We start from the raw sequence: 20,688 nt of genomic DNA on the forward strand, positions 1-20,688 counted from the left end.
TTATTTATTTAATTAATCCCTGTTGAACTATGTAAGACTGCACTCTACACTGGCTGAATGTGCTACCAACGAGTCATTTTGTTTCGTGGCTTTGTGTGGAATGCCGAGAAGTCCATGAGATGACTGCTGCAAGTTCATGGCTCGGTTCTCTAACCAGGCCGTATGATATCTTGGTCACGTTTGATGTTCTCACACGTTTATGATATGGGCTTCACACACTACCAGCCACGAGCACACCAAGCAATCCCAGGCAGTCAGGCTTCCATTTGAATGTGTGCGCTTGTCTGTGTAGGGCGTTATTCCAGGATCATTGCCTGGTGGAGTGACCAGAGTTCTTCTTGTAAAACGTTCACACAAGGAACACATGCTGCTGGCTGTGCATATAGGCCTCGCGGTGGTCTTGCAAAGTTCATCAGGAACGTGCAGCGTTACCAGCATGCCATGAGCACAGATCCATCAAACTCAGGTACTTCTTTCACATTTCCCAGGACCGATTGCCCCTGGCTTCAGCAACCGATGATAAAGCAATTAAAGCTGAGCTAATGGACCGGAATCTAAGCCAGAGCAACAAGATTGCAACACAGCATGCCAAGCGCACTGCCTTGCACAAACTTCACTGCAACTCACACGACGTTGTGTACAGTGACAAAGTCAGGTAGCACTCACTCAAACACTCCATTGCAGGTGCAAACTGCGTACGTTGCTGAACAATTGTGTCACACCAACCGACGAGCTCCACAAGCACCACCTCCTTAAACCGCCGACGTCTTGCCTGAAGGGGTGACAACAGCGAACATGATTCCACGATGGAATTGACTGTCCACCTTCGCATCGTTCTGGGACAGGTTCATCTGTACATGTGAAGTGTTTCCAAGATTAAATATTTATTTGTACATTATTAGAATGGGTTCACAATTTGTTGTTTGTGGTATTTTAAACAACTACTCAATGTGAAAATGAACCCCTTCTTAACATTCTCATGTAAATGTTTGTAAATGCATGTGTGTGGGTTTTTACAGTGTAATACCTTTGGAAGGACTTGTACATGCATTATTTGTGTAAGACAAAATCTTTGTCCTTGGGGTTCAACGGAGGGTTCCTTGGACTTCATGGAAGAGTTATGCTCTGACATGCACTGTCAACTGTGGGAGAGGAGGAGGAGGAGGGGGAGATTGGGACCATACTCTGTTGGGACCATACTCTGTGCAGAGTGTTGGTGCTGCCGAAGCGGTCTCCTTGGCTATTGGGCACAATCCTGGACTCCGACAGTGTCGGAGGACTTTTAGGTCCTCTTTTAGGAGTGTCGCCCCTCCGACACAGTATACCACCATGCTGGCACTCATTTTGCCGACCTCGGAAGGATGACAGGCAGAGTCAACCCAGCATGGTATTAATTCAATAGCTGAGCGGGATTTGAACTCAGGACCTGAGGATACAAAACCCACCACCCTAACCATTAACCCAACACCAGGTATACAGGTGAGAATATACCGATAAATTAAGATGGGAGCACTAATTGATACCGAACTTGTTCTATTTCCTGTTTAAATGTAATTTCGTTCAGTCATTGTCATCTTTACATAACGCTTGTGTGTGTGTGTGTGTGTGTGTGTGTGTGTGTGTGTGTGTGTGTGTGTGTGTGTGTGTGTGTGTGTGTGTGTGTGTGTGTACTGTTGTGGGCCAGGGGTCGGTGGCAAGAACGACCGTGAGGTGGGGAAGTTTACCCCGTCTCCCACCAGACTCCCCGGAATTTGTAGGCCGTTGTTCCGGATAACTCCGAAACCGGGGGTCGATTAATTGACCGTGAAACGCCAATATCTCGACTGCGTGGCGTAGGGTTAGTTGTCTGGATCCCAATACACCTAAATAACCACGCAGTCTTGGCTACCGGGGATTCATGCCCTCGGCACGTCTTTCTCGAACCGGGTCACTCTACCGACTGCGGTAGAATTCCAACTACCGATTACCAACTCCAGTTCGGGTGCAGTCGAGTGGAAACTGCCAAAGCCGTGCTGGCTCGGATTAACGGATTATCTATATATTAATACTGAAGGACCAATTTTGTGCTCCTCCTCGCGGTCGCGTCACGTTTTTCTCGGTACTGTGACCTGGACTGAAAGAAACTTCGTACCTGTAAGAGTGCATCGCGCATAGTGGCAAGTCAACTTTCTACGTTGAAGCAGAATAAACACTTTTCGTTGAGATGAGGGCGAGGAGTGAAGAGACGGGGGTGGGGGATGAAGAGACGGGGGCAGGGAGTAAAGAGGCGGGGGGGGGCAAGGTAAGCAAATTTTGGGCGGAGGTAAGCAAATTGAAAGCAGGAGACAGGGGGAAATGGGGCGGGGGCTGGGTTGAATGAGGCGGAGTTGAGGGTGGGGGGGTGGACAGGGGGTGGGGGCCCGGGGGCAAGTGGGGCGGGGAATCAAAAGACGGGCGCCGGGGAGTGAAGTGGCGGGGCTGGGGTAATTACATTTTTGGGCGGGGGGTAAGCAGATTGAATGGGGCAGGGGCGGGGGGAAATGGGGCAGGGGCGGGGGATGAGTAGGCGGGGGCAAGCACACCCTGTCCAGTCTATGTCCCTCGAGTGTGTGTGAGCTGGTGAGGGTGGTTGAATGAACAGAATCCGTCTGTGACGGGGTTTCAGCTAGTTAGGGATGAAACCCCGTCTGAACTCAGACCTGGACCATGCTGGACCAAATAAAGAAAGGATGGAAACGAGCTGGGAACATTTCTAATAATTTATTTACAATAAAATCAAAAGACAGAAGAGGCGAGACTTATCGCGAATATGCAATGCAGTATTTACAATGATGAAAGAAACACTTAAACAATTCTACTTATAGACGGGCCCACACGCAGACAAACACACACACACACAAAAAGAAAAGAAACCCCGGAATTCTTTATTGGACTCTCTACCTGATGAGAGAGAGAGACGAGCTGGGGGTCAGAGTCCGGATGGGTACCTGGCCGTCGGAGAAAGGGGTACTCCGTGCTGCGGCACCCGCCACCGGCCTGGTCCCAGTCGCACGTGGGGGACTCGTGGTTCATGGTGGATCTTGGGTGGTGAATGATCAGGGTCCACAGAACTCCTCTTCTGTAACAGCCATCGTGATGGACGTGACCACTCCAGAACTCCAGTACTTCTTCTCACAGCGTGCTTGGGGGTCTTTATCCGCCTCCCTCGTGAAACACACACAGCTCTCGCACTGTTCTGCTCTCAGACACCACCAGTGCCAACGCCAACGACAACCACAACCCTCCGAGACTCCAAGATATATATCTCCTCCCACAGGGGGAGGGGCCTTGGCGAGAATCATCTCGTTGTCCGTCCCTCATTGGCCCACGGTCGCACCCTACCGGGGCGGAGCTGTGCCCCCTGTTCGGAGACCCCATATTCTCCACGTGGCTCCGCTCTCGAAGAGTAACAGTATCCATGTTGCATTGGTGCAAGAGTTAAAACATTTGTGGAAGGAGCGTTGGTGGGAGCGGCAAGGAACGGCTGCAAGACCCTGCCCTGGCAAGTCAGAGTGCTTGTAGACAGCGGGTGGGTAGTGGACCGTGATGGGGGATGGATCATGCAGATGGGATGGTTTATTCGATGGCTCGTTGGATATAATAACCTAACTAAAGACGTCACAACGCATGTTTTCGAGCCTCCCACGAAACAAAAGGACGGGGTCCTGACTACACACGTACTTACCGGCACAACTAACTTTGGGACCTGAATGTTGAGTGCGCATGGTTTCCAGATTCATAACAATGTGTGTGTGTGTGTGTGTGTGTGTGTGTGTGTGTGTGTGTGTGTGTGTGTGTGTGAGTGAGTGTGTGTGTGTGTGTGTGTGTGTGTGTGTGTGTGTGTGTGTGTGTGTGTGTGTGTGTGTGTGTGTGTGTGTGTGTGATTAATTGTTATCTACATAACTTGGGTTTCAGGAGGTGGATTGCAGTCCTCCCAGGATTTGAAGTATGGACAGAGCAGTAGATAAAGCATTTATAGGAGGTAATAAAGTATTGATTAAAATTTATCAAAAAAGAGCAAACTGGTCGATGAAGGAAAATGAATATTCATGTAGTTTTTAAAAAAAAAAAAAACTTCAATAAAGTGTTCGGTTTCTCCTAAACAACAGTTTCTTTACTTTTGGTAACAAGATATACTCCAGCAGACCGTGGGGATACCCATGGGTTCAGATCCGGACCCTTTGTTTGAAAATTCATTCCTGCACATATGCGAGTCTGATTGGGTCCAGAACATGTGCAGGAATGAAGTGTCATTTCCGGTTCCGGTTCTTGAGCTTCAGTGGTGTCTTCATCCTCTCTGCCGACTTTCTCACAGTTTTCCCGGTCATTTGTTGTCACGTTTTTACTGTTTCCGTATTTTATTGTCTCCGTGTTTACTGAGCATTTCCACTTCGGTTTTGTTTCAAAACTTGTGCCAATTTGTGAGTATTCGTTGGACTTTTCACATCGGTTTATTTGAGGCCTAATAATTTCCTAGTTTTTGCACATGATCGTTTTTATTTGTCTTTTCTCCTTCTTACTTTCAGCCTTTTATTTTCACCACAAAATATAACAAAACAAAACAAATCCAAAAATAATCCTTATTTCTTCCCTTACGTCTCCCACCCACACGACTTCCTTTTCCTCCTCCTCCTCCTCCTCTCACTCCTCCCCTTCTCCTTCTCCCTCTCCCCTCCTCCCCCTCTTCCTCCCCTTCTCCCTCTCCCCTCCTCCCCTTCTTCCTCTCCACCTCCTCCCCTTCACCTCCTCCTCTCCCCTCCTCCCCTTCTCCCTCTCCTCTTCCCCCTCCCTCGCCTCCTCCTCTTCCCCTCCCTCGCTCCTCCTCCTCTTCCCCTCCCTCGCTCCTCCTCCTCTTCCCCTCCCTCGCTCCTCCTCCTCTTCCCCTCCCTCGCTCGCTCCTCCTCTTCCTCCTCCAGATTGGATAGCTCAAAAGTAATCAATCCTGACCATCCATACTGATCATATAGAATTCCTTTGCTGCTCATTCTGTGATAACAAATTTCATCATGAGTGAGTTCTATGTAAAGAGGTGTTGCACCGATGGACGATGGTCAGCTCGTCGGACACCACTGTCCTGCACAGAAAAGTGCACACACAGCTATGTCTCCAATTCAAGCCTATTATATGTGCACAGCAGCTTAAAAGATGGCTGAATCTCACACCTGCCTCGCAGAGTCCTCTGTACTAGTGGCAAGCTGTCTGCGCTTCTCTCCATGAACTCTGAAGCCTCATGATTTCACTTCTGATTTGCATGACAAAGGGACAAAGACTACAGAAAGTCAGAGACGTGCAATTTCCTTGCTCGGCAAGGATATCCAATAAGTGGCCTATTGTCAAATTTTCATCTTCAGCTTGAAGTGCAGAAAGAGATATTCTTGGTGACATCTGTCTGCACGATATACAAACAGAAGGAATCACAGAGAATCGCAAGGCTTTACGTTATGTATTTTCAACACATTGTTAGTTATGGCAGCACTCCTTTTGTTCTCTCCACTCCTGGTGTCAAAAAGGCAAGAAACACCAACTCGAACTCCTCCACCTTGTTTGTTATCCAGGAAAACTTCGAAACAGAAATAACATCCTTGGCTAATTATGTGTACAACATGTACACCCCATCAACCTAATCCATCAATTATCTTATCTTCTCTATACACAACCTATTAACTCATTTGCTTAACTTTTTGGAAACCCGAACAAGGATCGCTCATGGCGTCGAATGAGATTATTAGATTTCAATCAGGCTCCATAAGAAGTCAGAGGAGACTTTTTTTTATCCACAGGAAGTTTTTGATTGAAATAGAATTCACAAAACCTAATTCTCTTCGTATTTCTGTGTTAAAATACAATCTATTTCCATTTAGCCGAAGCTTTCATTCCTGCACAGAATCTTTATCAGCGATATCAAGGAGAGTTGGTTCTGTTGTTTACTTCCTGCAGCAGGTAGTACGGAGGGAGAGAAGGGAGCCAGTGTGATGTGTTGGAGGGAGCCAGTATGATGGGTTGGAGGGAGCCAATATGATGGGCTGGAGGGAGTCAATATGATTGGTTGGAGGGAGCGAGTATGATGAGTTGGGAGGCAGTATGATGGGTTGGAGGGAGCCAGTATGATTGGTTGGAGGGAGCCAGTATGATGGGTTGGAGGAAGCCAGTATGATGGGTTGGAGGAAGCCAGTATGATGGGTTGGAGGAAGCCAGTATGATGGGTTGGAGGAAGCCAGTATGATGGGTTGGAGGAAGCCAGTATGATTGGTTGGAGGAAGCCAGTATGATGGGTTGGAGGAAGCCAGCATGATTGTTTGGAGGGAGCCAGTGTGATTGGTTGGAGGGAGTCAGTATGATGGGTTGGAAGAAGTCAGTATGATGGCTTGGAGGGATTCAGTATGGTTGGTTGGAGGGATTCAGTATGATGGGCTGGGGGGAGTCAATATGATTGGTTGGAGGGAGCGAGTATGATGGGTTGGAGGGAGCCAGTATGGATGGGTTGGAGAGAGCCAGTATGATGGGTTGGAGAGAGCCAGTATGATGGGCTGGAGGGAGCCAGTTTGAGGGATTCAGTATGATGGGCTGGAGGGAGTCAATATTATTGGTTGGAGGGAGCCAGTATAATGGGTTGGTGGGAGCCAGTATGATTGGTTGGAGGGATTCAGTATAATGGGCTGGAGGGAGTCAATATGATTGGTTGGAGGGATCCAGTATGATGGGTTGGTGGGAGCCAGTATGATTGGTTGGAGGGATTCAGTATGATGGGTTGGTGGGAGTCAATATGATTGGTTGGAGGGATCCAGTATGAATGGTTGGAGGGATCCAGTATGATGGGTTGGTGGGAGCCAGTATGATTGGTTGGAGGGATCCAGTATGATGGGCTGGTGGGAGTCAATATGATTGGTTGGAGGGATCCAGTATGATGGGTTGTTGGGAGCCAATATGATGGGTTGGTGGGACCCAGTATGATGGGTTGGAGGGATCCAGTATGATGAGTTGGTGGGAGCCAGTATGATTGGTTGGTGGGAGCCAGTATGATGGGTTGGAGGGAGTCAATATGATTGGTTGGAGGGATCCAGTATGATGGGTTGGTGGGAGCCAGTATGATTGGTTGGAGGGATTCAGTATGATGGGTTGGTGGGAGTCAATATGATTGGTTGGAGGGATCCAGTATGAATGGTTGGAGGGATCCAGTATGATGGGTTGTTGGGAGCCAGTGTGATGGGTTTGAGGAAGCCAGTATGATTGATTGGAGGGAGCCAGTGTGATTAGTTGGAGGGCGTAAGTATGATGCGTATCGGTGGAGATGTGTCCAAAATGATGTCATAATTGCACGGCCCCTTTATACGAACATTATATGTAACACACAAACTGTTCACAGGTTTTATACAAGTGTCCATCTTCACTCGTGCGTGAAAAAAAATCCCTGTCACTCTTCCTCTTTCCACAATTTCTCCCGATCCATGAAGCAATCCTTTATGTCTCTGGAGATAAATTTTGGCCTCGATACATGCGGCCGACCCACAAGTAAGGTTATTCTTCTTCTTCATTGATACCTGTGAAGGAACATCACAGGATGTAAAATAGTCGAGATGTTCCCTTGATGACAACCCCATCAAGCACACATATCTTCGTGCAGGGTGGGCCTGACTGGACCACTTTATTCAATCCAAAACAGCATGGTGGTGAGGCCTACAACATTATATGGTCTCGTCCCAATGTATGAATATTTGTTTTGTCGTGTAATCCGCACAGCAGAAACTTTGACATCTCTTCATATCAGTGGGGAGTTGAAGTTGTCACAGAAAACCAGTGACATTGATGATGCAGCTGCTGTGCTTCGGTGTCATCCTTTCACCAATTTCTGGCATTCTAATGAAGAAGAAAAAGAAGAAGAAGAAGAAGAAGACCACAGCCAGATAAGATGCCGAGAAGAGTGAGGTCGATTTATGGTTAATTGTTTTGTCATATTTTTCCTTCTTGCAAACACCTGGTCTCAAAGATTTTTTTTTAAATTGAGCCATTAATTTTTGTGAAGTAAATTTGTCATGTGGGTTCATTTTATTATAACAATTTACAGGTTATATATGTCAGGGGTGTGTTGTGTTTGCAAGCGGCTTGCTCGATTCAAAGCGCTCAAGCAAACCCTCCAACGGAACGGAGTGCTCAGCATCGCTAAACAACATGGTGGTCTCCATAGAAACAATGCCATCAATGCCCGTGACTGCACCAATCTATACTAATACGTCAGTGTGTGCGTGCGTGTTTTTGTGTGTGTGATTCCTCCATAACTCCAAGACCATAAAACCTATCAGACTGAAACTTTGCAGGCATACTAAGGGAACTCCAAGGAAGTGCAGGAGTGTAAATTGGGTGCTTGGGTAAATTAAAACATCCCTTTTGAAGATAATTAACGGCCTTATTTAATTATATCCTTCATCAGGCAATCCTCGACCACCACGCTCTTCTTCTTCTTCCTCTTTCGGCTTGCTCCCGCTAGGGGTCGCCACAGCGGACCAACTGTCTCCATTTTGCTCTATCCTCCACATCTTCCATTGACACTCCAACCACCCGCATGTCCGCCCTCACCGCATCCATGAACCTCTTCTTTGGCCTTCCTCTTCTCCTCCTGCCTGGCGGCTCCATCTTCAACATCCTTCTCCCGATATACTCCGTTTCCCTCCTGTGCACATGTCCAAACCATCTCAATCTCGCCTCTCTCACTTTGTCTCCAAACCGTCCTACCTGCGCTGTCCCTCTAATACACTCATTTCTTATCCTATCCATCCTCGTCACTCCCAACGAGAATCGCAGCATCTTTAACTCTGCCACCTCCAGCTCTGCTTCCTGTCTTTTTGTTAGCGCCACCGCCTCCAAACCATACAACATAGCTGGTCTCACTACCGTCTTGTATACTTTCCCCTTCACTCTTGCAGCTACCCTTCTGTCACAAATCACTCCTGCAACTCTTCTCCACCCACTCCATCCTGCCTGCACTCTCTTTTTCACTTCTCTCCCACACTCTCCGTTACTTTGGACAGTTGATCCCAAGTATTTAAACCAATCCACCTTCCCCACCTCAACTCCTTGCAACCGCACCATACCACCACCCTCCCTCTCATTTACGCACATGTACTCCGTCTTACTCCTACTGACTAACATTCCCCTTCTCTCCAGTGCGTACCTCCACCTCTCAAGGCTCGATTCAGCCTGCTCCCTACTCTCCCTACAGATCACGATGTCATCCGCGAACATCATGGTCCATGGAGACTCCAGTCTGATCTCGTCCGTCAATCTGTCCATCACCATTGCAAACAGGAAAGGGCTCAGAGTCGATCCTTGGTGCAATCCCACTTTAACCTTAAACCGGTCCGTCATTCCTACCACACACCTCACCGCTGTCACACTGTCCTCATACATATCCTGCACGATCCTCACATACTTCTCCACCACTCCCGACTTCCTCATACAATACCACAACTCCTCTCTTGACACCCTATCATAAGCTTTCTCTAAATCCACAAACACACAATGTAACTCTTTCTGGCCTTCCCTATACTTCTCCATCAACATTCTCAAAGCAAACATCGCATCAGTGGTGCTCTTTCCTGGCATAAACCCATATTGCTGCTCACAGATCGTCACCTCTCCTCTCAACCGAGCTTCCACTACTCTTTCCCACAACTTCATGGTGTGGCTTAACAACTTTATCCCTCTGTAATTTCCACAGCTCTGCACATCACCCTTATTCTTGAAAATCGGAATCAGTACACTTAATCTCCACTCCTCCGGCATCCTCTCACTTTCCAAGACTTTATTAAACAATCTGGTTAACAACCCCACTGCCATCTCTCCGAAGCACTTCCATGCCTCCACTGGTATACCATCTGGGCCAACCGCCTTTCCACTTTTCATCTTCTTCATAGCAGTCCTCACTTCATCCTTACTGATCCACCCCACTTCCAGATTCACTATCTCCACCTCTTCCAACCTTCTCTCTCTCTCATTTTCTTCATTCATCAGCTCCTCAAAGTACTCCATCCACCTTCTCAACACACTCTCCTCGCTCGTCAGCACATTCCCATTTGCGTCCTTTATCACCCGAACCTGCAGCACATCCTTCCCAGCTCGGTCCCTCTGTCTTGCCAATCGGTATAAAACCTTTTCCCCTTCTTTTGTATCAAACTTCTCATACAGCTCATCATATGCCTTTTCCTTGGCCTTTGCCACCTCTCTTTTTGCTTTTCGACGCCACTCCTTGTACTCCTGCCGACTTTCTTCATCTCTCTGACTATCCCACTTCTTTTTAGCCAACCCCTTCTTCCTAATACTTTCCTGTACTTCCTCATTCCACCACCAAGTCTCCTTATCTTCCTTCCTCTGTCCAGATGTCACACCAAGTACCTTCCTAGCTATTTCCCTCACAACTTCTGCTGTCGTTGCCCAATCATCCCACCCATCTTTACCACCATCCAACGCCTGTCTCACCTCCTCCCTAAATTTCACGCAACAGTCTTCCTCCTTCAGCTTCCACCATCTGGTCCTTGGTTCAGCCCTCACTCTCTTCCTCAACCTCACCTCTAAAGTCATCCTACAGACCTCGACCACCACGCTCTCTGGGGTCTTAAAGACGTATCCGAGGGAACCTTACTGGGGATTGAAGCCGCCATGTTTTTTGGTCTGCTCAACCATGCCTTGGCTTGGAACAGGCCGCAACGCTTTCTTAACGATAAAGTTGTTGTTTTCACTTTCCTCACTCATATTATCGAATGCCTGTTCATCATAGTGTTGCGAATTCGCAGCCCGCCGGCGTGCGAACGGCCACGTGACTCGAATCGCGGCACGTCGCCCACCGGACGGACAATTCTGTCATGACCCTCTCGGACTAACGCCGGGAGCTAGTCACGGGTGGGCCTTTCGGCCTCACCACGATCGTGCCAACCGGCCACCCGCGTGGGATAGGGTTGTTCGCCAAACTCGACCTACCTAAGTACCCACGCGGAGGGTAGACCGGGCGATCGCACCTCGCCGCAGGTCGACCCCAGACACGGGCCGCTTAAGCGACCCGTTCCGTACTATCGGGATAACCGAGCGGTGTTATCGTCGGCCTCGACGGTTCCGATTAATTATCGGGCGTATTAAGCCCACGACCAACCCTTTACGTTAAGCAAGATGGAGATTCAATTCAAGAAAAGACGAAGCGAACGAGAAAACAGTTCAACATGATGCACATTTATTCCGCGGCACACGGAGAGCACACATATACAATTAAACAGAATGCACATAAAGCAATTGCAACAAAAGAAACACAACAATGCAGATCTACAACCGACTACGCGTACACACGGCAATACTTACACAGTTTTACTTCACCAGACTGGCGCCACACACACACACACGTTTACACAGAAACAAAAGAAAAGGGTCACCCTCAAAGACAAGGGGGCAGACGGGGCCTGTGGGCCAATATTTGCATGGGACCTGAAAGAGCGGTCCGCGAGACCGGGTGGATCCTACCCGTGTCTTTGTGATGAGCCGCAAATGTGGCAGCGCGGCGGTGCCCCGACTTCGTGCTCCTTCGCGGGTTTCGTTGGCACTGCTTGGAGTGGGGTGGGAACGGGGCCCCCTTTTCGCACTATCTCAGCGCGGGGGAAAAAGGGGGGGGGAATTGTTGATGCTCTGGGGAAAGAGGATAGCTGGCTTGCTTGGGTCCCGTGACGAGCGATTCCACCGCGACCTCGTCGCCGACCACCGTCTTCCTTTCCTCGGACCCGAACTCCGCGGTCTCTTCCCCAATTCTCCTCAGCCGACTGCAGCAAACCACCTGTACGCCCTCGCCTCCGACTCCACTCCACGCTCCAACCCAACTCTGCCCAAAACACTCTCCGCTCTTCTGAGGCCGACTCTGCCGAGACCGACTTGACCGAGACCGACTCGACCCAAACCGACTCTGCTGAGACCGACTCTGCCGAGACCGACTCGACCCAAACCGACTCGACCGAAACTGACTCTACTCTCCGATTCGCCTTGTGCTCGGCGCTTTATAGGCTGGCAGGAGAACCCATATGCAAATTTCTGGATCAGAACGAGCTCGGGGGTGGAGCCACGCTCGCCCATTGGACGGAGAAAAAGGGGCGTGAGTCTCCCCTGATCCTCAAATTTGCATATCTCGATTCTCCACCAACACGCCTGGAGGCGGGGCCAAACCGCCCCGCACTTGCTGATTGGACGGATCAGAAGTGGGCGAGTAGCATTCCTGATCCGAATTCTCCTCGGAAAGGCCGCATTTTGCACTCGCGGCTCGGCGCGTATCTTGTACGAGCCCAGGACAGCCCGACGCTCGGTGCTCACAGGTGGTGCGAGAATGGCCACAGAAAGAGAGAGGTGAAGGTGGTGGAGGGTTTATGGTGGTGGTTTATGGCCATGGTGCCGTTCGGAATGGCGGTGATGCGATGTTTGCGGGAGCGAGTTGTGAAGGTAAAGATCGTGGCTGTTGGCGTTGTTGTTGTGAAGCGGCGTTCTGGTTGGTGGTTGTTGTGTGATGGCGGTTGAGACGTGGTTGGTTCAAAATAAAGATAGAACAGAAAAACGGCTATCTCAAAGGGTCGCAGCCCGAATGAATCACATTTATTCCCTCTAAACAACGGGTTTGGGCTAACTACACATGTACTTGCAGAGATATCTCACCTCCGGGACCTGAATGGTGGTTTGCGAATTTCCACAACCGCAACAATAGCTACGAATCGCTGGGTACATTGCAATGATTATAAACGCTCGGAGACGCCAGCTTTCCTGGCTTTCTTTCATTTCCGCACGTGCGATAACTTTGAGAATTTCTTAATCTAAGAAGAATTACAAAATTTACGCTCCAGATTTGAACTCGGCAGCACTTCTGAGGCTCGAGAAGTGTCCATTTGTTCCATTCGGACATTGCTTGGGCATTTCCACGTGGGTAATTCCATGGGAAAAGTTACCTGGTGGCTATTTTTGGAAAGTACATTTTTCATTAAACCTTTTATACCATATGACAGATCATGAATTGAGATAATTGATATTTTGCAATATTAGCTTCATCAAGCAGTGTCTGCATACATTATGGTAGCATCTCCGGACGTTTATTAATAAACGTCCAGAGATGTTACGCCCGTTACATTACATTTGCCATGGTACTGCCTACTCGGTATCATTAATTCCTCAAATAAATACTGGGAATACAATGACGTACCTATACCAAGCTGCTATACCACATTTAGTCTTCTGTCGTAGAACACTTCACAGAAATTTGTGAGCAAAACGACCATCACGCTAAAGCGGGTATTTTGACGGTTACGTCCGTTACGAAGATTCATCATACCGTAGTACTCAGGCAAAAATTCTTAATCTCATATAATTACCATTTCCTGGCACCTTTGTGTTCACTGCACAAAATAAACTAAAACATTTGGTACGATAACCTTGTTCTTCATGAAATATTTTTGAGAACTGCCAATAAGTTCTGTCTGAATGTTACGTCCGTTACGGTGGAATCCCCAGGTGCATAGTTTTATCGGCGGTAATTGCTAATCACTTCCCAAGCCAGGCGTTCCTTTCCGAGTGCTTATGCCACTAACTGAGCTGTACAGTTCGTGTCCCAATCGAGATGTGGAGTCAACAGTTACTACAAGGTAGAGGTACAGTGGGTAGAACAAGTATTTGATACACTGCCGATTTTGCAGGCTTTCCCACTTACAAAGCACGTTGAGGTCTGTAATTTTTATTATAGGAACACTTCAACTGTGAAAGATGGAATCTAAAACAAAAATCCTGAAAATCACATTGTATGATTTTTAAATAATTAATTTGCATTTTATTGCATGAAATAAGTCTTTGATACATCAGAAAAACAGAACTTAATATTTGGTACAGAAACCTTTGTTTGCAATTACAGAGATCAGACTTTTCCTATAGTTCTTAACCAGGTTTGCACAGACTGCAGAAGGCATTTTGGCCCACTCCTCCATACAGATCTTCTTAAGATCCTTCAGGTTTCAGGGCTGTCGCTGGGCAACACAGACTTTCAGCTCCCTCCAAAGATTTTCTCTTGGGTTCAGGTCTGGAGACTGGCTAGGCCACTCCAGGACCTTGAGATGCTTCTTACGGAGCTACTCCTGAGTTGCCCTGGCTGTGTGTTTCGGGTCATTGTCATGCTGGAAGACCCAGCCACGCCCCATCTCCAATGCTCATGTTGAGGGAAGGAGGTTGTTGGCCAAGATCTCGCGATACATGGCCCCATCCATCCTCCCCTCAATACGGTGCAGCCATCCTGTCCCCTTTGCAGAAAAGCATCCCCAAAGAATGATGTTTCCACCTCCATGCTTCACGGTTGGGATGGTGTTCTTGGGGTTGTACTCATCCTTCTTCTTCCTCCAAACACGTCGAGTGGAGTTTTAACCAAAAAGCTCGATTTTGGTCTCGTCAGACCACATGACCTTTTCCCATTCCTCTGGATCATCCAGATGGTCATTGGCAAACTTCAGACGGGCTTGGACATGCACTGGCTTGAGCAGAGGGACCTTGCGTGCGCTGCAGGATTTTAATCCATCACGGCGTAGTGTGTTACTTATGGTTTTCTTTGATACTGTGGTCCCAGCTCTCTTCAGGTCATTGACCAGGTCCTGCCGTGTAGTTCTGGGCTGATCCCTCAACTTTCTCATGATCATTGAGGCTCCAGGAGGTGAGATCTTGCATGGAGCCCCAGACCGAGGGAGATTGACTGTTATCTTGAACGTCTTCCATTTTCTAATAATTGCGCCATCATTTGTTGCCTTCTCACCAAGCTGCTTGCCTATTGTCCTGTAGCCTATCCCAGCCTTGTGCAAGTCTACAATTTTGTCCCTGATGTTCTTAGACAGCTCTCTGGTCTTGCCCATTGTGGAGAGATTGGAGTCTGAGTGATTGAGTGTGGACAGCTGTCTTTTATGCAGATAACGAGTTCAAACAGGTGCAGTTAATACAGGTAATGAGTGCAGAATGGGAGGGCTTCTTTAAGACAAAACTAACAGGTCTGTGAAAGCCGGAATTCTTACTGGTTGGTAGGTGATCAAATACTTATTTTATGCAATAAAATGCAAATTAATTATTTAAAAATCATACAATGTGATTTTCAGGATTTTTGTTTTAGATTCCATCTTTCACAGTTGAAGTGTACCTATGATAAAAATTACAGACCTCTACGTGCTTTGAAATGTGTGAAAACCTGCAAAATCGGCAGTCTATCAAATACTTGTTCTCCCCACTGTACATATACAACACTCACGGACGTGCTACATATGGGTAGATTTAGATCTACATGGACTCTCCGCGGGTGTGTGGGCATGCCATGCCTTTTGCATGTGCCGTGGTGGCGAGTTTCTTCCCGTATCTTATAGAGGTTTTATCAAGTTTTTCTTTGTCCTTGCGCCTGTTTATGAAGCATTTGGTTATTGGATTTGCTTTAGAAAAGTTATGTTTTCTCTTTGTGAGTTTCAAAGCAAAATATATTTGTTAATTCCCGATTTTCAAGCTATTTGCCGTATTAACGTGATTTCTAAATTACCGAGGCAATTTTTTTTTCCACTCGTCATACGCAGCTGTTCTAAAGATTAATGTTTGTGAACATCTCCCTGAAACGTCTATATAAATGTAATGTTTTTTGGTGAAAGCTACTCAAGGCTTTTGCGTTGCATACAGTACATACTGTAGTCGGTAATCCCACCGACTCCACTCTGCCAATTCCTGACGAATTGCCGATATTGGCCAAGCGCTAATGTGTGTGTGTGTTCATAAAGCATAACATTCTCTCTGCTAACTCCTTGACCCACGACCCCCCTCTCTCTCTGTCCCATCCTTGCTCGACCCCCTCCCAATACAGTGCAGCACCCTCTTCCCACACCTCTCTCTCTCTCTCTCTCTCTCTCTCTCTCTCTCTCTCTCTCTCTCTCTCTCTCTCTCTCTCTCTCTCTCTGTATCTGTATCTGTATCTGTATCTGTATCTGTATCTGTATCTGTATCTGTATCTGTATCTGTATCTGTATCTGTATCTGTATCTGTATCTGTATCTGTATCTGTATCTCTATGTCTCTCTGTCTCTGGACGTGTCTGGACAGTAGTTATCTCCATATGTGTCTGGACGGTGGTTACGTCCAGGCGGGTTTGTCTCCGGACGTGTTCAGATGGGAGTTTGTCTCCAGATGTGTCCAGGCGGTGTTTGTGTCTGGACGATATTTATTGTATGACCGGCAGAAAATGGATTTCAGACATTATTTTGTTCCCATTTTCACTGTTATTCTATGCAGAATCATTTTGATGAAACAGTATGAATCATAATTAACGTTCCACCGCACATCTGCCTTCCCTTCCTCTCACTTCTCGCTGCCTTCCCGTTCTCCACCTCTCCTCACTCTCCCTCCCTCCTCTCTCCCCCACCCTCCTCTCTTTCCCCCTCCCCCCCCCCCCTCAGTGTTCCCATCAGCGAAGTGACAGGTGGTATTTGTTGGTGTCTATTGTATAAAAGGAGCTCGGTCTCAGCGTGCCTGCATGCGTCCATGAATCAGCAATTGTCCTTCAGGTGATACCACAAATCAGGCAATAACGGGACTGCCGACACAGCACAGCAGAGCAATACACGCATGAACACATATACGCACATATATGTACACACAGCATATAACGTGCTGAACATACACACATGAGGAGAGTTTGTTTCTTGGTACGGCCTGTGCCGAATACGTACCCAGACAGTTTGATCAAAAGAGAGGAGGAGTTGGAAGGTGAGAATTATTTATTTATTTTAATCTCCTCTTCGTGTGTTGTTGTATATTATTCAGAATTCAGCATCTAAAAACACTGTGATGAATATCCCATTAACACTCTCCCACTCCTCACTTCCTGAGTGTAAAGGTAGGCTAGTATCTCTACATCGCCGAGTTTTATCCCCCCCCCCCCCCATTAACAACAACCGTTGTTTTTTTTTCGCAATTACGTAAAGATTGGTATTCCCGTTAGTGAAGAGACGGGTCTTACATTCTCGTTAGCGAAGGGACGGGTCTTACATTGCAGTACCCCAATAAAAATGATCTTTGAACCACTCCGTATGAGAAAAAATATACCACAGTATTAAAGCTAGAGGGGGAGCACTCGGGGGAGTGCAAAACCTCCGCCGCCAATACTGCTGGGTCACTCAAGTGAACCTTATATCTTATTCATTAAATATGATGTCAACAGTGCTGACAGAGTTATAGTTCTTTTCTCCAACATTTTTGGGGGGGGGCGGGGGGGGGTTGGAAATCACTTAAAACATGTAGAAATGCAAAAAAAAGGAAATCGAAATTTTGTTGAAAAAAAAGTTGCAAAAATTTTTTTTTTCTCCAACAATTTTTTTGGGGGGGTTGGAAATCACTTAAAACATGTAGAAATGCAAAAAAAAAAATTTTTTTCTCTAAATTTTTTTTGGGGGGGGTTGGAAATCACTTAAAACATGTAGAAATGCAAAAAAAATTCTCTTTTGGGGGGGTTGGAAATCACTTAAAACATAGAAATGCAAAAAAAAAAATGTTTTCTCTAACAATTTTTTTTTGGGGGGGGGTTGGAAATCACAAAACATGTAATGCCAAAAATTTTTTTTTTCTTTTTTTGGGGGGTTAACCATTTTTGGGGGGGTTGGAAATCACTTAAAACATGTAGAAATGCAAAAAAAAAAAATTTTTTTTCTATAACAATTTTTTTTGGGGGGGGGGACCAAGTCCAAAATTTAATGGCATCATCCTTGGACCATACCTAACCCCCCCACCAAGTTTCGTCGAAATCCGTCGAGAAGTTTTTCAGTAATACTGTTCACAAACAAACAAACAAACAAACAAACAGAAAGAGGTGAAAACAGTAACCTCCATCCATCTTCGAAGATGGCGGAGGTTAATAAACAATTGGGACCTTGGTGTAACTTGATTAAATTTGTTAATCCCACCAGCCACTCATGACTAATGTATGTATCTCACGCACTTCGAGTCGGTAGTTTCCAAACGACCAAACAGATCGAGCAGATACTCATCCCTCTACCTTCACAAATGCCTTCATTTCGAGCCTCATTGCACCAAGGAAGTGAACAACTAACACGACCTTGATTATAAACAAACGTTTTGTTGTCGTTTAACAACAAGAGAAACAATGTCACACATAAGAATAATGAATATCCAACGACAATCACAATTACTAATGTGATTGGCAAGCTGGGGAAGTGAAAGAACTGAAGTAGTCTCTCCTAAATCTGCATACTCAGTCCTCCTTTGAACCACCTTACGATTCTAAATCAGATGGACTGACTCAAGCAACAGATAGAATGACACAAGAACTAGTCTTGTTGCTGAAAGCTAATGTTTATCTGTGTCGGTGGGCAGGTAGAATGATGGATGGAATCAACAGGACAAGCAATAGGTAGTTCGGAAGAGTCTTTGGTAAGCAGACATGCAAATCCTCGTTCAAATGTCAAAACCACCTCCAGGGTGCCATTTAGCGCAGGTGGTGGGGAGAAGACCACAATAAATTAATTATGGTCTTCAATTTAGAATACCACCTGTGGGCCATCTAAAATCAAAAAACGTATCCTCCCTGTCCCAATCATAGTACATGATGTCATAATAAACTACACACGACAATCTGTAAGTAAATATTACGTTGTACATCCATTGTGCTCGTCTTTCTGGTGCAACATCTTCTCGGACTCTTCATTCTGATGATTCTGGAATTTGAGAAATGTTTGTTCCATACAGGTACAATGTTTTCCTTTTTCTGTAAGGTTTCTTGGAGTCAGGGCAAGGTGTGCGAATCGTATGCTAAGTCTACCTGGCCAGGGGTTTCGGCTTCCAGAACAAACAGACTACCACCGTGAGCAGTGCGGTGCATTTGATTGCGGATGAATGGCCCATAAAATGGGAGTTCTATAAACTGAACGCACAAACAGCACTTAAAGTTAAAACACCATAAGTCCTCAGCCATCATGTGAAACAGCTTCACTCGGGCATTTTTTTCATGAGGGGACAGCAGGAACAGTAAAGAGATTGCGGCGGAAGCATAAACTGGCTCTTTTAGGTGATGCAGTCTCAGGAACACGCATATGGGTGGCCGGCGGCGAGCAGGCAAGTACAGCTACGCACCTGGGCACCACATCCCGTAGGGCAGTGGCCTGGGGATGTTGGGATATTGGAGTCAGATGGTGCTGTCACAAAGCCTCATTAACAGGGCAATGCATGATGACTAACCAAACGCAGCGGCTGCCTATGGGCCTGGGGCTTGAACCCCAGGGACAAGGTTGCGACCGACTCTCGCATCCCTCGGTGCACCCTTTGCCTCTGTCTCTTGCTAATCTGTCGATTCAACAGTAAAGGAAAAAATATCAACAACAGGAATAACCTCATACAAAGAGGTCTTCCTACACAAATCATTCATGGTTTACCTTTGCTAGGCTGTGTATCCACCGAGAGAAGCCACTGATGGGATGTTTTTGGAAATGAGATCTTGATAAGCACAAACTGCTGCTATACCTATGGACACTAATTATCCTCATCTGTGCAACTTCTTTATCCCATAATTTTCAAATGTTTAGCTTGGACAGTATTGATTAATTCATCCATGCATATGCAGCACCTGGCTGTTGGTTTGCTTCCTTTTTGCTGGCATGGCTAAGCTATTGATGCAGACCCCCCCCCTCCCCCGAACCTCCAGCATCACCACCCCCATAGATCAGGGCAGGAATTTTTAATTTCACAATGGTCTATTGTTTCCAAAAGGTATTGTACTATCCTTAAGGTTCACCAGCCAGTGTTATCAGATGAGACACTTGATATAACTTTCCTTCCGAAGGATGACATAGCCATGAATGCAACACCATACCTGAAAAGCACCAAGGTGAAGGTTCGTGGTCAGCTCAGTTGTCTAACCAAGATTAGACAGCTCAAGGACAGGTAAGCTCCCACTGGGTATCCTTTTAAAAGTGATAAAATATTGCAGTTTGAATATGAGCAAGGAGAATACTTTGGAGTTTTGTCCATTTTGTGAATGCATTGGATTTAATCAAGAAGCCACCGCTTGACATAAATGAATGTTTTGCAGTCTTGTCTGCATGTAACTTGTAAAAACCTGTAAACCAGTCCATTCCCATCCACTGTGGGATGAAGACCTCCCTCAACTTATGTTGAGGGGTCTTTCTTTAGTACACTTGCCACATTTTCTGAGTGCGGTTGGGCAAGAGTGAATAGCCAGCGGAATTGAACCCACATTTGGCAGAGAAGAGAAAAAATGGAAGTCGTTAACCACTCGACTAATGAGCCAGGTGCAGAAACTTGTGTTTTTCAGGGATATTCTCACCACATTCATGCTGCTCAAAAAGTTTCCTGTCATGGTATAAAAGATGACCGCCACAACTCCAATAAACGACGCCTGTACCCCCACCAGGTCCACCCAACCCCACTTTTGTGGTACGGCTGGGAAAAGGCCTGTGTGAAATTAATAGCTCAATCAGGAGTTAATGAAGTAATCTAAAGACTGTCAATGGGAACGAAGCAAGCGCCTCGCCTCCTGCTCCCCTTGTCCCCAGGCCCACCCTGTCCCCGGCACCAGATGGGTATACCACTGGGAAGAGCTGCCCGACGAAGCACCCACGATGCTGACTTTTCATGC

The 20,688-nt window shown here is 46.7% G+C and overlaps 1 long non-coding RNA gene across 1 annotated transcript in view; it reads left to right on the top strand.

Annotated features, from left to right (window-relative positions):
- The first annotated feature begins 4,288 nt into the window (after positions 1-4,288).
- Positions 4,289-20,688, top strand: part of LOC147022449 (uncharacterized) — a 31,973-nt gene continuing 15,573 nt past the window's right edge. The window contains exons 1-4 of the long non-coding RNA XR_015060652.1: positions 4,289-4,439; positions 16,478-16,585; positions 19,873-20,486; positions 20,606-20,688. The exon at positions 20,606-20,688 is cut by the window's right edge and continues 34 nt beyond it. This is a non-coding gene — a long non-coding RNA (uncharacterized LOC147022449). The remainder of the gene's footprint in view (positions 4,440-16,477; positions 16,586-19,872; positions 20,487-20,605) is intronic.

Source organism: Eptatretus burgeri, chromosome 8 (assembly GCF_056783735.1).
Source record: "Eptatretus burgeri isolate ZD-2024b chromosome 8, Ebu_testis_v1, whole genome shotgun sequence".
Taxonomy (NCBI): Eukaryota; Metazoa; Chordata; class Myxini; order Myxiniformes; family Myxinidae; genus Eptatretus; species Eptatretus burgeri.